At 48.6% G+C, this 15,438-nt stretch overlaps 1 protein-coding gene across 9 annotated transcripts in view; it reads left to right on the forward strand.

Annotated features, from left to right (window-relative positions):
• CIITA (class II major histocompatibility complex transactivator) overlaps positions 1-15,438 on the forward strand; it is a 52,899-nt gene that overhangs the window by 11,975 nt on the left and 25,486 nt on the right. The window contains exon 1 of one of the 9 annotated variants that reach the window (XM_082432495.1): positions 720-778. The exons of the other annotated variants lie outside the window; for them this stretch is intronic. The gene's annotated coding sequence lies outside the window, so the exon portion shown is untranslated. Of the gene's footprint in view, positions 1-719; positions 779-15,438 lie in introns of those variants that run through there. 9 annotated transcript variants of the gene reach the window in all.

Raw genomic sequence — 15,438 nt, forward strand, 5'->3', positions numbered from 1 at the left:
GGGAGTTTTCCAGGGGGAAAGAGAGGTCAGAAGTCACCTTGACCCACCCCTTCCTCAATACCAGATGAGGAAATCCAAGCCTGGGAAGGGAGGTGACCTCCCCAAGGTCTCAGGGGGGATGGAGCAGGGGTCCAGGACCTCTGGAAGAGGAAGGGTGGGAGGAAAGCGGCCAGGAGGTATGTGGTGATGGGAACTCAGGGTTGCCAGGGCTGAATTTCCAGCCAGGAAAGTTCCTTGAGGAATTTTCTCTTCCTCCCAAGGGCATCCGGCTTCCCAGGAATGAATGGCTCAGCGAGCAAACCCCTGTGCCCTGCAGGGGTGGTTTGCCAGCTTCAAGGTGGGGCTGAGGTGGAGAGAAATTGAGGGCCAGACAGGGGTGTGGATGAGCTCGCTGCAAACCAGGGCTTGTATATCATATGCCTACCGGCAGGCTGCCTCCTCCAAAGCTGGGCACTGGCCATTTTTAGGAGCTGATTAGCCGCTCCAGGGAGTGGGGGTGGGGGGGGTGGGGGGGGTGGGGGGTGGCCTAGGCGCTTCTGAGAAAGCACGTGGCGGGCGCAGCAGGGGGCGGCTCGGGTGCCTGTTTACTCCCCAGCTTGGGTTGGCCCAAGCCCCTTGGTGCAGAGAGAAAGTGAAAGAGAAAAAGGGCAGCCACAGTGGGTGGAGGTGGGGTGGCCAGGCGACTGCTCGCCCCAAGTTCTCTTGCTCGCTGCAGCCTCAGACCTGGCGGGAGGGAGAAGCCACTGGCAGCGCGCGGGCGTCCAGGGAACAGCGGAAGGTAAACAAAATCCCCTTAGCAGCCCCTGAAGTGGGGCTGGGAACAGAGGTTCAGAGACTGGTAGCTACTTGCCTGAGATCACACAGCAAGGCTGGGAGGAGGAGGAAGGCAATGCGCAGAGTGCACACCCTAGAAACTCCTCGTTTCCAGCATCCCTGGAAGGATTCCACGCAGGGACTGGGAGCGGCGAACCCGGAGCTGGGCTGCTTTGCCCAGAGCACCGGGGCCCAGGGGAGGCGGCGGGGAGAGCCGGTGGGAGCGGCCGCGTCTGCAGAGAGATTGGGGCACAGAAGGAGCACGCAGAGCGGGGACGCGGTGTGGCCAGACGCTCGGTAGACAGTCTCCCTGCGCGTCCTAGAATCTGAAGAAGCGCGGAGGGGCGCGCGGAGGGGCGCGCGGAGGGAGACACAGGCTTTTCTTCTACCGGGGGACCTAGGACCGGGGCTGCCCGTCTCTGAGCCTCAGTTTCCCTCTTGAATCACGTTCCCGCTCTGACTCTGGAGTCTGGTTACCCGGCCCTCTTGGTGGGGTCCCCGGCGCAGGGAGAGCTATGGGGAGACATTTAAACGTCGGATTGGAGAAATCCTCACTTCTCTTTTACCATCTTGCGGGGCAGGGGCTTTCCTGGACTGTGTTTGACCGTCGGCATCTCTACCGCAAGTTGGGGTCCTGAGCCACATCCTCTAAGGAGAGAAACTAAGGGCCCCCGGAAAGGGATTGGGGTGGGGCTCTCCGGGGTCCCAGAATATCAGAATTGGAGCCACCATGTCTAGCTCTGTCTGGGACCCTTAAAACCCTGCAGTTCTCCCTTGAGTCCCACAGCATCTCTCTCCACCCTAGGTGACACATGGGAGGGGACATAAGTGCCCCACCTCCCATTGCGGCCAGGAGTTCCTAAATTTGGCAGGAAGTCTTCCATCTATGTGCCACTCCCCCCCCCCCCAAAAAAAAGAAATACCATTCCCAGCCAATCAGAAGGTTAAGGAAATTAGTGCTTCTTGCTCTAGGGCCTGGTGGAGCTGAAAGGGGAGAAGATGAGACCCCAGCAAATCATCACTTTCCAAATCCCAGCCTGCCTTAGGCAAGGACCTGGTCTCCAAGATCCCAGAATATGGAGTGGAAGGGTCCTCAGAGACGACTGAGCCAGGGGGTCCCAGGCTTCCCACACGTGGGAATCACCCAGAAGGCTGTTTAGAGTGCAGGTTCCCAGCCCCCGGCCCCAGATCCCATTGGCTGGGCCTGGGGTGGTGCTCCCAATGGCAGGTTAACTGGCTATGGGTTGTGTGTGTGTATGTGATTCCTATCTCAGAGGTCCAGAGGTCATACATACATTGAAAGGCACTGAGGTCCAACCCCGGTACCTACTCCATGTTACAAAACCTCTGGGGATTTCCTAGGAGGTTTTGTCAAAGTCCACAGAGCCAAGTTATTAGCGGAATCAGGATTTGAAACCAGGTCCCCTGAGAGCCCATCCATTACCTGGGCGGAGGTGTGAGCCTCCACAAATACAGGGCGGGTCCTGGATAGTCAGAGGGAGACTTGTTGATACAGCAAAGTCTGTCTGATGGCAGGGACCTGGCATCTAGTACCTTGTGGAGAGTAAAATCAGAAAATTAACACAGGGACCCTGCTCCAAGGCCTGGGGTCAGTCTTGGGCAATCAGGGAAGTGGCCTGAGGGAGAGGGTAAAGCTTATGTACTTAGCTTTCAGACTTGGCATCAGTCACCCTGAGTAACTGACTTCCCCTCCCGAGGGGCATCTATAAGCTAAGACACGAGGGCTTTCTTGATGATTTCCTGACCTACACAAAAGCACTTTGCAAAAACCACCAAAGAATACACATGTGCCCGGTGTAACCCTTACAGATTCTAGAGGGATCGTATAGAAAGATCTGAGAGGTCGTCATTGGGCACACGTCCGTGTGTTTCCAAAGACTTTGGCACATACGTGATCCGTGGTCCAAGGACAATTCTCAGAGAAGCCTTGGTTGACACTGGTTCTTATAGGGAGGACATTGGTGCTTTTCTGATTCTCTTTTAATCCTCCTTTTTTTGTGAGTAGGCGTGTTAGCACTCTAATACTAATGTTTCTTTTTAACAAAGTGGGAGGGCAGCTGACATTAATTTGACAACATTGTTTTGCTTTCAATAGCAAGTGAGACTGCAGTTTTTGTTTTTGGGGTTTTTTTTCATGCAAGGTAGTGATAGAAAGTTTTCATCTTTTTTAAACCTAAAATTTAGCAAGGTAATCATTTTTAAGTGTACAATTCAATAGCATTAAGTACATTCACGATGTTGTGCAACCATCACCACCATCCATCTCGCAAACTTTTTCATGGTCCAAGCTGAAACTCTGTCCGCATTAAGCACTAACTCCCCATTCTCCCCTTGCCCCCAGCCCCTGGCAACCACCCTTCTACTTTCTGTTTCTATGAGTTTGACCACTCTAGGTGACTCATATAAGTGGAATTATACAACATTTGTTCTTTTGTGTCTGGCTTTTTTCACTTAGCATAATCTTCAAGGTTCAACCATGTTGTAGAATGTGTCAGAACTTCATTCCTTTTTTTTTTTTTTTTTTTTTTAATGTGTTGTTGGATTCTGTTTGCCAGTGTTTTGTTGAGGATTTTTGCATCTATATTCATCAGTGATATTGGTCTGTAATTTTCTTTTTTTGTAGTATCTTTGTCTGGTTTTGGTATCAGGGTGATGGTGGCCTCATAGGATGAGTTTGGGAGTGTTCCTTCCGCTGCAATTTTTTGGAAGACTTTGAGAAGGATGGGTGTTAGCTCTTCTCTAAATGTTTGATAGAATTCACCTGTGAAGCCATCTGGTCCTGGACTTTTGTTTGTTGGAAGATTTTTAATCACAGTTTCAATTTCATTACTTGTGATTGGTCTGTTCATATTTTCTGTTTCTTCCTGGTTCCGTCTTGGAAGGTTATACCTTTCTAAGAATTTGTCCATTTCTTCCAGGTTATCCATTTTATTGGCATAGAGTTGCTTGTAGTAGTCTCTTAGGACGCTTTGTATTTCTGCGGTGTCTGTTGTAACTTCTCCTTTTTCATTTCTAATTTTATTGATTTGAGTCCTCTCCCTCTTTTTCTTGATGAGTCTGGCTAATGGCTTATCAATTTTGTTTATCTTCTCAAAGAACCAGCTTTTAGTTTTATTGATCTTTGCTATTGTTTTCTTTGTTTCTATTTCATTTGTTTCTGCTCTGATCTTTATGATTTCTTTCCTTCTGCTAACTTTGGGTTTTGTTTGTTCTTCTTTCTCTAGTTCCTTTAGGTGTAAGGTTAAATTGTTTACTTGAGATTTTTCTTGTTTCTTTAGGTAGGCTTGTGTAGCTATAAACTTCCCTCTTAGAACTGCTTTTGCTGCATCCCATAGGTTTTGGATCATCGTGTGTTCATTGTCATTTGTCTCTAGGTATTTTTTGATTTCCTCTTTGATTTCTTCAGTGATCTCTTGGTTATTTAGTAACGTATTGTTTAGCCTCCATGTGTTTGTGTTTTTTACGTTTTTTTCCCTGTAATTGATTTCTAATCTCATAGCGTTGTGGTCAGAAAAGATGCTTGATATGATTTCGATTTTCTTAAATTTACTGAGGCTTGATTTGTGACCCAAGATGTGATCTATCCTGGAGAATGTTCCGTGCGCACTTGAGAAGAACGTGTAATCTGCTGTTTTTGGATGGAATGTCCTATAAATATCAATTAAATCTATCTGGTCTATTGTGTCATTTAAAGCTTCTGTTTCCTTATTTATTTTCATTTTGGATGATCTGTCCATTGGTGTAAGTGAGGTGTTAAAGTCCCCCACTAGTATTGTGTTACTGTCGATTTCTTCTTTTATAGCTGTTAGCAGTTGCCTTATGTATTGAGGTGCTCCTATGTTGGGTGCATATATATTTATAATTGTTATATCTTCTTCTTGGATTGATCCCTTGATCATTATGTAGTGTCCTTCCTTGTCTCTTGTAACATTCTTTATTTTAAAGTCTATTTTATCTGATATGAATATAGCTACTCCAGCTTTCTTTTGATTTCCATTTGCATGGAATATCTTTTCCATCCCCTCACTTTCAGTCTGTATGTGTCCCTAGGTCTGAAGTGGGTCTCTTGTAGACAGCATAAATATGGGTCTTGTCTTTGTATCCATTCAGCAAGCCTGTGTCTTTTGGTTGGAGCATTTAATCCATTCACGTTTAAGGTGATTATCAATATGTATGTTCCTATGACCATTTTCTTAATTGTTTTGGGTTTGTTTTTGTAGGTCCTTTTCTTCTCTTGTGTTTCCCACTTAGAGAAGTTCCTTTAGCATTTGTTGTAGAGCTGGTTTGGTGGTGCTGAATTCTCTTAGCTTTTGCTTGTCTGTAAAGCTTTTGATTTCTCCATCGAATCTGAATGAGATCCTTGCCGGGTAGAGTAATCTTGGTTGTAGGTTCTTCCCTTTCATCACTTTAAGTATATCATGCCACTCCCTTCTGGCTTGTAGAGTTTCTGCTGAGAAATCAGCTGTTAACCTTATGGGAGTTCCCTTGTATGTTATTTGTCATTTTTCCCTTGCTGCTTTCAATAATTTTTCTTTGTCTTTAATTTTTGCCACTTTGATTACTATGTGTCTCGGTGTGTTTCTCCTTGGGTTTATCCTGTATGGGACTCGCTGCGCTTCCTGGACTTGGGTGGCTATTTCCTTTCCCATGTTAGGGAAGTTTTCGATTATAATCTCTTCAAATATTTTCTCTGGTCCTTTCTCTCTCTCTTCTCCTTCTGGGACCCCTATAATGCGAATATTGTTGCGTTTAATGTTGTCCCAGAGGTCTCTTAGGCTGTCTTCATTTCTTTTCATTCTTTTTTCTTTATTCTGTTCTGCAGCAGTGAATTCCACCATTCTGTCTTCGAGGTCACTTATCCGTTCTTCTGCCTCAGTTATTCTGCTATTGATTCCTTCTAGTGTAGTTTTCATTTCAGTTATTGTATTGGTCATCTCTGTTTGTTTGTTCTTTAATTTTTCTAGGTCTCTGTTAAATATTTCTTGCATCTACTCGATCTTTGCCTCCATTCTTACTCCGAGGTCCTGGATCATCTTCACTGTCATTATTCTGAATTCTTTTTCTGGAAGGTTGCCTATCTCCACTTCATTTAGTTGTTTTTCTGGGGTTTTATCTTGTTCCTTCATCTGGTATGTAGCCCTCTGCCTTTTCATCTTGTCTATCTTTCTGTGAATGTGGTTTTTGTTCCACAGGCTGCAGGATTATAGTTTTTCTTGCTTCTGCTGTCTGCCCTCTGGTGGTTGAGGCTATCTAAGAGGCTTGATGGGAGGCTCTGGTCTTCATTCCTTTTTATGGCTGAATAATATTCCAGTGTGTGAATGGACTACATTTTCTTTATCCATTCATCTGTCAGTGGACACTTGGGTTGTTTCCATCTTTTGTCTTTCGTGAATAGTGCTGCTACAAACATTTGTGTACAAGTATTTATTTGCATCCCTGCTTTCAATTCTAGAAAATTTTCTTTTAAAATAAATATGTTTGGGTTTTTTTCAAGTTAATTTAAGGAAAATGCTTAGGTAAATTATACAACAGGTGGTATGCAGATATGACCAAAAAAACTGTAAAGGAGGCAGGCGAATGTTTGAAGTTTGGAAGACTCTGGATTAGCGGAAAGACCTAGTAGCTCTTGTAACAATCTAGGCTCGGGGGATGGGGCTACTAGGTCAAGGGGATGGCTGCTGAGGGACTTTTGGAAGGAAAAATATAGGAATTGGGGACCAACCTAACCTAAGCGCAGAGTCTTGGGGTTTCCAGCTGGGGAGAAGTAGAAAGGTGGTAGAAATGCAGGGCCTGGAAGGTTCCCTTGGAAGAAGGAAAAGCCATAGAGCCATGCAAACTGAGAGGCAATGTCTTCTCGGCAAGTGGAAACTCAGGCTGCCTTGGAAATAAAGCCTACCTTAGCTCTCAGTCACCGCAAGGCAAGTGTGTGTATGTGAGTGTGTTGGAGGAGGGGGTGCCCAAGGGCGATGCTCATGTAAAAATACAGATTTCTGGACCCCACCCCAGACTTACGGTCAGAACCTCAGGGGGTGAGGTCCGGCTGCCGTGTGTTTAGCACCCACTTCAGGCAATTTTGATTCACGGCCAAGCTTGGTAACTGTCATCAGATATTGGCAGGCAGGGCTGGCACGTGATTTATTTACCTCAGAGTCTCCAGCACTGAGCCAAGGGCCTGCCGCAGGCTTAGGTGCCACGTTAGGCCAAGTTGGGGGTTAGCACTGGAGCTGGGAGCCTGGCTTTGCTAACTGCAGCCACATTCTCCTCATTCCCCACTCCAGCACCCAGCTCAGGTTTTCTTCCAGGAAAAACTTGTTGGACTCCTTTTCGGCTCACTGACCGCAGCTGGGAAGGGTGGGGCTTGCAGAGGGAAGGCCCCTCGGAGGGAGGTCCGGGAGGCTTGCGTTCTGGTCAAGCACTGGGGCCCCCTCCTCCCCTGGTTGCAGCTCTTACAGGTGTCTCCGCCCTCCCCCCTCCCCCTCCCCCCAGGGCCCTCAGGCTCCGCAGCCCCGGTAACTGTGCCATTTACAGGCACTACACGCAGCAGCCGAGCTTGTCTTGTTTGAGTTCCAAGATTTTCCAAGTTGTGATGCGATGGGTGTCCTCCAGGGAGTCCAGAGAAGGTAGATGGCTTGCCCAAGGCTCAGAGGTGGCCTCCGTGGGGTCTTCTGTGGGCTTCTGTATGATTTCCAGGCCCTACCTGAGGAAAAACAGAACCAGCTTGTCTCACGTGGGGTTCCCCAGGAAGCAGACTCAGAGATGGAGCTTTGCACACGGGACGTTTACTGGGGAGAGGTCTCCAGGTTGGGGAGAGGGCCCCGGGGGAAAGGGAGGAAGCAGCACTGGGCAGAGGGAGGAGTTGGGCTGCGATACAGTCACGACAGAGGTCTCAGCCGATCCCGTGGGGAGGGCTGAAGCTGGGGCGGCCAGGGTTATCCCAAACTGAGACTCCCAGACCAGACCTTTGCACGCCTGCAGGCAGCAATCACTGCATGTGGGTACAGTGACTGGAAAAGGGTGTGACTTTGGGCTAGTCCCAGAGAGGTTGAGTTGTTTTTGTTTGTTTGTTTGTTTGTTTTTTCGGCCACACAGCGCGGCATGCAGAATCTTAGTGACCCCACCGGGGATCGAACCCACGCCCCCTGCAGTGCAAGCGCAGAGTCTTAAACACTGGACCACCAGGGAAGTCCCCCCAGAGAGGCTGAGCTGTGACCTGTGAGCCAGTTGCCCTCTAGCAGCTGGTCCTTAAGGGACTGTAGCACACCACAGAATCTACTACATTTTTTGAAATTGTCAAATCAGAGAGCATCTGGTGGCCAAGGCCTAAACTGTCATCTGGAGTTGTCTTTTTTATTGCCTTCTGTGCAGCCCCTTTTGGGGAGGGGTGGGTTCTGCCTCCCCGCCCCCCGCCCCCCGCAACCTCACCCTCATCCCCTTTAATTGAATAGCTCCATTATCACCTGTTCTGGGATTTGGGCTCCTTGTACAATTTCATTTGAAAGCCGCTGTTCTAGCATGACATTCTTATTTAACAGATGAGGCCACTGGGGACCAGAGAGGGAAAGGGGCTTGCCCAGGTTCACATAGCCTGTCGGGTGCAGAGCAGGGCGCGGATCTCAGGTCTCATGACTCCCTGTGTGGATCCTGTCTCACCAGTCTGTTGTAAACTCAGCGGTCCATAGCTGCATCAGTCCACTTCCTCTGCCCTCACTCCAACTGCTGAGAAGCTCTGTGGCCAGGAGTGGAGCCAATCTTGCTTCCATTTCCACCTTTCCTGCTCTGAGACCCCTTTATCCTGGCACAGGCTAGTCTCAGCCCAGAGAGGCTGGGGAGCTATGATGGAAAGTCTCAGCCAGAGATGGCTGGGGAGCCAAGATCCTTGAGGGGCTGGAGCTGAGGAGGGCGAGGTGGGGCAGCAGGCTAGGTCCAGTGGGGAATAACTTTGTGCCCTGTGGTTCCCAGACAGCTTATTTCCTAATCCCTTTTCAGTCTGAGCTGGTGCCAGAGCTGGGGAAACACACCCAGCACCCCAGATACCACAATTCCCATGCTTCCTGCTCCTTCCTTTGTGGAACTGGCCAGTTTGGGCACTCAGGGCCAGTCCCCTCCAACCCTTTCTGTTGGAAGACACCCTCATGTGCATCCCAATGCCACCATGGGGCAGGACAGAATTCAGTCCTGCCTTTCCCTGCCCCGATCACCCATCCATCCCAAGCCATTATCTTTCCAGCAGATCAGAGATAGACGTGACCTTAGGAGGCCTGCAGGCCAACGGTTGCAAACCCAAATGCCTAATGGGCCGTAACTGTGCCCAATGGGACCCAGCAGAATGCAATAGGGAGTAGTGGGGTCTTTGGCAACGATTAATTGTATATTCTATATGGAGACATTGCGATGGTAATTAAGACACACGTATACACACACAAATTGTCTTGGGAAACAAAACACCTAGGCCTATAGGCCTGAGTCACCCTTCATTTTGAATCCGTACTCCAAGCCAAGCCCCCTTTGGTGCAGAGGAGGAGCCTGAGGTCAGAGTCAGGCACCAAAGCCGCCCGATTACAATATTTCAAGACCTCTCCTTGTCGGGTCTGCTGGCTCCTATTACATTGGAAGATGTAATAGGAGACACACACACACACACACACACACACACACACACACACACACCCCTTCCAATCTCCCCTCCTGGAGGAGAAGTGACTAGAACCTCCAGCTGCCTTGCAGCCCCATTGCCCCTCAGCATTGCCACATACCTTAGTTTCTACTCTGTCTCTTGTGACCTCCACAAGCCTCTCCAGGAAGTGAAAGTCTTGAGTGAGACCAGCAGTTTCCGGAAGTCCTCTCTGTCTCATTTTCCTGGGTTGCCCATACTGGACCAGCAAAGGGGACCGGAGTGCTAGGGCTTCCTCCTCTACAGATGGTGCCCACCTTTCCCTGTTCATCTCCAAGTCCTGCACGTTCTCATCTCCTCCCCCAGGTCTGGGGGCTCCTGGGCCCAAATCCCCCCATCCCTGGACAGTCTACAGGGTGGCAAGAGTGCAGTTTTCTTCCTTTTTCAGCGTCTACAGGTGTCAGGCCTTTTTTGGTGAGCCACAGAAACACAGAAGCCCCTTGAGGCTTCCATCCTTTTTGGTTTTGTTTTGTTTTGTTTCTTTTTAACTTCAGGAGCCTTTCAATCTTCAGTTAACTTCAAATCTCAATTCGCAGTACACTATGATCTTTGGTCCACATGAGGCATCTCTCTTAATTAATTTCCCTTTCCCCCTTTCTCTTTCTTCTTTCTGGGCACCCATTCAAATGCACTCAGGGTGTATCCTTTTGTTTGCATGTGTTCTTCTTAAATACGTGTTGCTTTTTTTATGTGCCTGTATGTCACTCTGCACGTCTAGAATTGGGTTATCAGAGCTCATTCTGCTTCTTACTTTTTCACTCTGTACTATGTTATTTATTTTTTTAAGATTTTTTTTTTTGATGTGGCATTTTTAACATCTTTATTGAATTTGTTACAATATTGCTTCTGTTTTATGTTTTGGTTTTTTGGCCACGAGGCATGTGGGATCCCAGCTCCCCGACCAGGGATTGTATCCACACCCCCTGCACCGGAAGGCAGAGTCCTAACCACTGGACTGCCAGGGAAGTTCCTGTACTATGTTATTAAGATCCACCTCCATGTTCATTTGGTCTGTTGCTTCTAATTATTGCATCATCCTCTACAGATCGCAGCAGCTACTTTGTACTGTCCTTCCCCTAGCAATAGACACCCAGGTGGCCTCCAGCTCCTGGTCACCACAAATAGCACAGCAGTGAGCAACTTCTGATGGGTGTCCTTGTGGAGCTGTGGGAGCATTTCTTTGATATGTATATACCCAAGAATTGAATCACTGGGTTGTAGGATCTCTGCATCCTTAGGTATTCTAAGTGGTGCCAGGTTGTTCTGCAGGTGGCCACAAACATCCACTCCCACCAACCCCTTGGCATTGCCCAGCTTTCTAATTTTTGCCAGTTGTACGGTGGCAAGTGACACCTTGCTGCTTTCATTTTGGAACTTACATCTTAGTAGCACTTCTTGGATATGTCACTTTAGGCAAGTCATAGCAACCTACTGAGATCGACACTATGCCACCTAAAGGCAATAGATTCCACAACTCAGAGAGGCTGAATAACTTACCTGAGGTCTAACAGTTAGTGTGGAACTGTAATTTGAACCCAGAGTTCACACTCTTAACCACTGTACCATTATCATCACATTTTGTCTCTTTTCTAAAATATCATCTGGGTCTACACTGCAAGCTTCTTGTCAGGGGCTATGTTTTAAACCTCTCTAGGGCCCCCGGAGAACTGAGCCCAGTGACTTTCTTACAGGGGATGCTCAGTAAATCATTGTTTTACAGGTTTGGAGAGAAAAAAAGTGCAAGGTGTCTTGTTGAGTTTACCTGGAGGGCTACAGGGTGCAAGAAGAAAAGAGGAACTTGTCTGATCCACAGAGATGCTGACTGGGGGCTGGTTGCGGTAGATAAGTAACCCTGGGCTCCTGGCTTCTGGCCACCATGTGGCCTGCGGAAGCAGCTTGTCATGAGGTTGGGGAGCAGAGTGGTGTTAGGGGGCCTTGGGGGAAAGGCAGGGGGGAAAGCCGATAGGCAATGAGGAATCTAGAATCCCCAAATGCCTCATCTGAGTGGGCTCCCACAGCCAGTTGGTGAAACTAAGGCTCGGAAGGGTAGAGAATGGTATTCAAGATCAAAGGCAGAGCTGGAACTCAAACCCATGTCTCTAGACACATGGTTCAGAGATTTTCCATTCCTTCCTTAGGAGGAGATCACAGTCAACAAGTAGGGAAGTATTTCTTCTCATGCTCTTTCATCACAGTGCAGAGCAGTGCTGAAGGCTTGGGGGTAGCAAAGGAGTCCCCTTCTCCCTCTCAATGCCTCCTCAGACCTTCGAGGATATACCCCCCTCTCTGGGAAGAAAGCAGCTGATAACTGAGCCTAACCTCATTGCCATCATCTGTACAATGTGTAAAATAATACCAATCTCCCAGAACTACTGTGAAAATTGAAACAAGATAATAAATAGAGAGCATCCAGCACAACCCCAGACACAAAAGACTCTCCCCAGCAGAGATGGAGCACAGAAAGCTGCAGAAACTGAATATCAGGGTCTGAGCTAGAACATTCTGGTAATACTTGATTTCCCTCAAGGGAGAGAGGAATGAACCTTTATTTCAAAAACGATGTTGGTGTGTATGTGCTTTCAAAACCTGCGGTATAGTATGAAATGGGGATGGAAACAAACCCCAAAAGAGACTTTTGGTGGCAAAAGGATTAGGAACTTTTTCTCAAGTTGGATGTGGAAGGTGGTGGCCCAGGGGGAAGGGCGGGTCCAAAGAGAACCTTCTAAAAATACTGTCCATTTACCAGGAAGGCACAGCCCACTCCTCTGCTGCACCCCATACAGCTCCTCAGAAGGAGGACTGGTCTTGCCACCCACGCCTCCTCGCTCCAGGCGCAGGCACCTCCCCAGGGTGGCCAGGGGGCCAGAGCCTGGAAGAAGCAGAGCCTCGGTGCCAGGCAGCTGCTTCAGGTCCCAGCTCATTACTCTTCTCTTTGAGCCTGTTTCTTCATCTGAGAAATGGAAATACAAATAGCTAATGTGTGAGTTCAGCTAAACGGGATAATGTCTATAAATCATGCCGTTTGGTGCCTGGCACTCAGAGGGCACCTATGAATTCTAGCTAGGCACCATCAGTCCTACTGATGGAGAGAGGCTGCCACATGCTGGAGCCCAGGGGTAGGTGAGCTAGAGGAAGGGTTCTTGCACTCAAGGTCTCCTCGGCTGTAGGATCTGGCCTGTGCTGGGGCAGCTGACAGGGACTCGCTCCTCTGCAGTGAGGTGGTCAGGGCTCTCTGCCGCCAGCCTGCTCTGGAATTGCAGGAGGAGGAAAGAGTCCAGTTAGGAGGCTTTGAAGCACTTCCTAAGCATCTAGAGACACAGGAAACATGGTTGTGGGAACCCCAGGAGGTCCCAGGCCAAGTTGATTTTGGCATGAATGGGAGGCGCTATGGCACTTCGGGGAGCTCTAAACTGCAAGCCTAGATTCTCAGGCTCCCAATCTAATGGACTTCCTTTGACCGTGGGCCTCCTGTGTGCCTGGCACACCACGCAGAGCCCTTCTTGGCCTTTTGATGGTCCCACAAGGTAAGTATCATTATCCCAATCTAGTGGTGGGAAAGCTGATACTCAGAGAGGTTAAGTCACTTGCCTAAGGTCTCCCAGCCAGGATTCAAACTCAAGTTCTCCAACCAGGTGAACTTGGACAGGCCATTTCAGCGAGGTGTCTGAGTATCCTCCTTGGTCAAATAGGCATAATACTCCACATACCTTCTCCCTAGGGCTCTTTGTGAGCTCAGATTGGGGGCTGGAGGCAGAAGTCTGTTGTGAGCTGCAAATCTTTGTCTATTCAAGAGGCAGTGTGTAAGATGCAGGCTTTGTCTTGGAGATGCAGGAAGGTGCTGAGGTGTATGTTGGGGGTGTCTGAGAGCAGACTTTCCAGGTTGCACTGCTGGCTCCTGGGCTGGCTTGTTCCTATGGAGGTTGCGGGGTCTCCTTATGCAAAAGAACAGAAAGCTTGGCTTCACAATGTGGTAAAGCAGGAATGGAAGAGAAAGGATCCCTTTATCAATCTCACAGAGGTAAGAGGTGAATTAATAATAATAATAATAATGACCGTCACCCACGTTGTGCTCATCAAGTGTGTGTTGGATGCTGTTCTATGCTTCCATTCATTAAGCACTTACTAAGTGATGGTCACCTTCCTAAGGGCTCTACATGAATTAACTCACCTAATCCTTATGAGCTACCAAGTATTATTATTCCCATTTTATAGATGAGAAAACTGAGGGAATTCCCTGGTGGTCCAGTGGTTAAGACTCTGCGCTTCCACCGCAGGGGGCCTGGGTTCGATCCCTGGTCAGGGAACTGAGATCCTGCAAGCCGTGCACGTGGCCAAAAAATAAAAATAAAAATAAATAAAGATGAGGAAACTGAGGCTTCAAGAGATGTAAAAAATGAAATTCCCAGGTTGTGGTGAGTTGGTAGATAGGAGTGATTTCAGAGTCAGGCAATTTGACTCCAAAAGCTCAAAGGAGTTGCCTTCTTTCTCTGCAGTCGGTGTATTTCCCCGGTATTTGATCACATTTGGTGATGCTGTCCAATGTTTGAAGCTGAGCTTGTCAATAAGCTAGACTTCTTCAGGCTCTTCCCCACTGTACTTCCCTCCATTGCCCATCTGTGATGGGACCCGGTCTCTATTCCTGAGCCTAGATAAACGGGGGTGCTTATTTGACTGGATGTATTCTGATTGGCAGGAAAGAGCGTCGACTGGGAGTCTTGTGCTAGGGGATCTGGTGCAGGCTCCACCACCGGCAGACTCCTGGGCCTCGGGCAAGGTACATCCCCTCTCAGGGTCTCATCTTCTCCTCTGTAGGATGAAGGAGATTGAGCTTGAAGGTCCCTGGCTGACCTTGTGGGAAAACTGAGAATTTGAGTGACTTGACTAAAGTCACACATTTCGTTCATGGAATTGCTGGGGTTAGTCCCTAGCTGTTGTCACCAGATGTCACAGTCTGGAGAAAGAGGCAGATGTCTACAATGTAGGCTCGCAATAAAGACCACAGACTGAAAAACGGGAGGCAGGCAGCAGGCAAGATTTGGGGTAGGGAGGTCTTCTCTCACCACCCTGGAGAGAACAGTAGATTGCTTCGTTGGCTCCCAGGACAACTTGTTGGGAGACGTGGAACCCTTCCCCCACCTCCCAGCCTTGGTCCCTCTCCAAGAAATGGGAGGCGGGGGCCCCATCTTTCAGTTCTGCTTCCTCCAGTCATGGTTGGCTGGGCCTTTAACGCAAGCCTGCTATGTCTGTGTTCCTGTAGCCCCCACCCAACCCATTATAAACAGTCCACCCCGGCCAGGGCCTCTCGTTGGACTGGAAAGTTCATTCCCCGTGATATGTGGGTCTGTGCTGAGACCCTCCAGAGCTAGCGAGAGTTGTTGATGAGTGAAAGGAGAAGCACCTGGGAGGTGGTGGTAAGTTGTGCGTGTGTGTTTTCTCACGACCTTCCCCTGCTTCAGTTTCATTTTATTCTGGCCCAGGCTGGGCACTCAGAAGGCTGTCTTGGACCCTCTGGCCAGCTCTCTTCTCCAAGAAGCTTCTTTTGATTCTTTTCAGCATGTATCTGCATCCCAAGTATAGCGGGTTGAATGGTGCCACCCCGCCAAAGATATGTCCACATCAAATCCCTGGAACTTTGAATGCTACCTTATTTGGGGAAAAAAAGGTCTTTGCAGATGTAGTTAAGTTAAGGATCTTGAACTAATATCCTGGATTATCTGGGTGGGCCCTAAATCAATGTCCCTTTAAGAGAAAGGCAGAAGATTAGGAGGTGATGTGACCACTAAGGCAGAGAATGGAGTGATGTGGCCACAAGGTCACAAGTCAAGGAATGCCATCAATTCCCAAAGGTGGAAGAGGCCAGGAAGGAGTCTCCCCTGGAGCCTCCAGAGGGACCATGGCCCTGCCTGCACCTTGATTTTAGACTTCTGGCCTCC

The sequence above is a fragment of the Balaenoptera physalus genome (genome assembly GCF_965194825.1).
Source record: "Balaenoptera physalus genome assembly, chromosome: 16".
Taxonomy (NCBI): domain Eukaryota; kingdom Metazoa; phylum Chordata; class Mammalia; order Artiodactyla; family Balaenopteridae; genus Balaenoptera; species Balaenoptera physalus.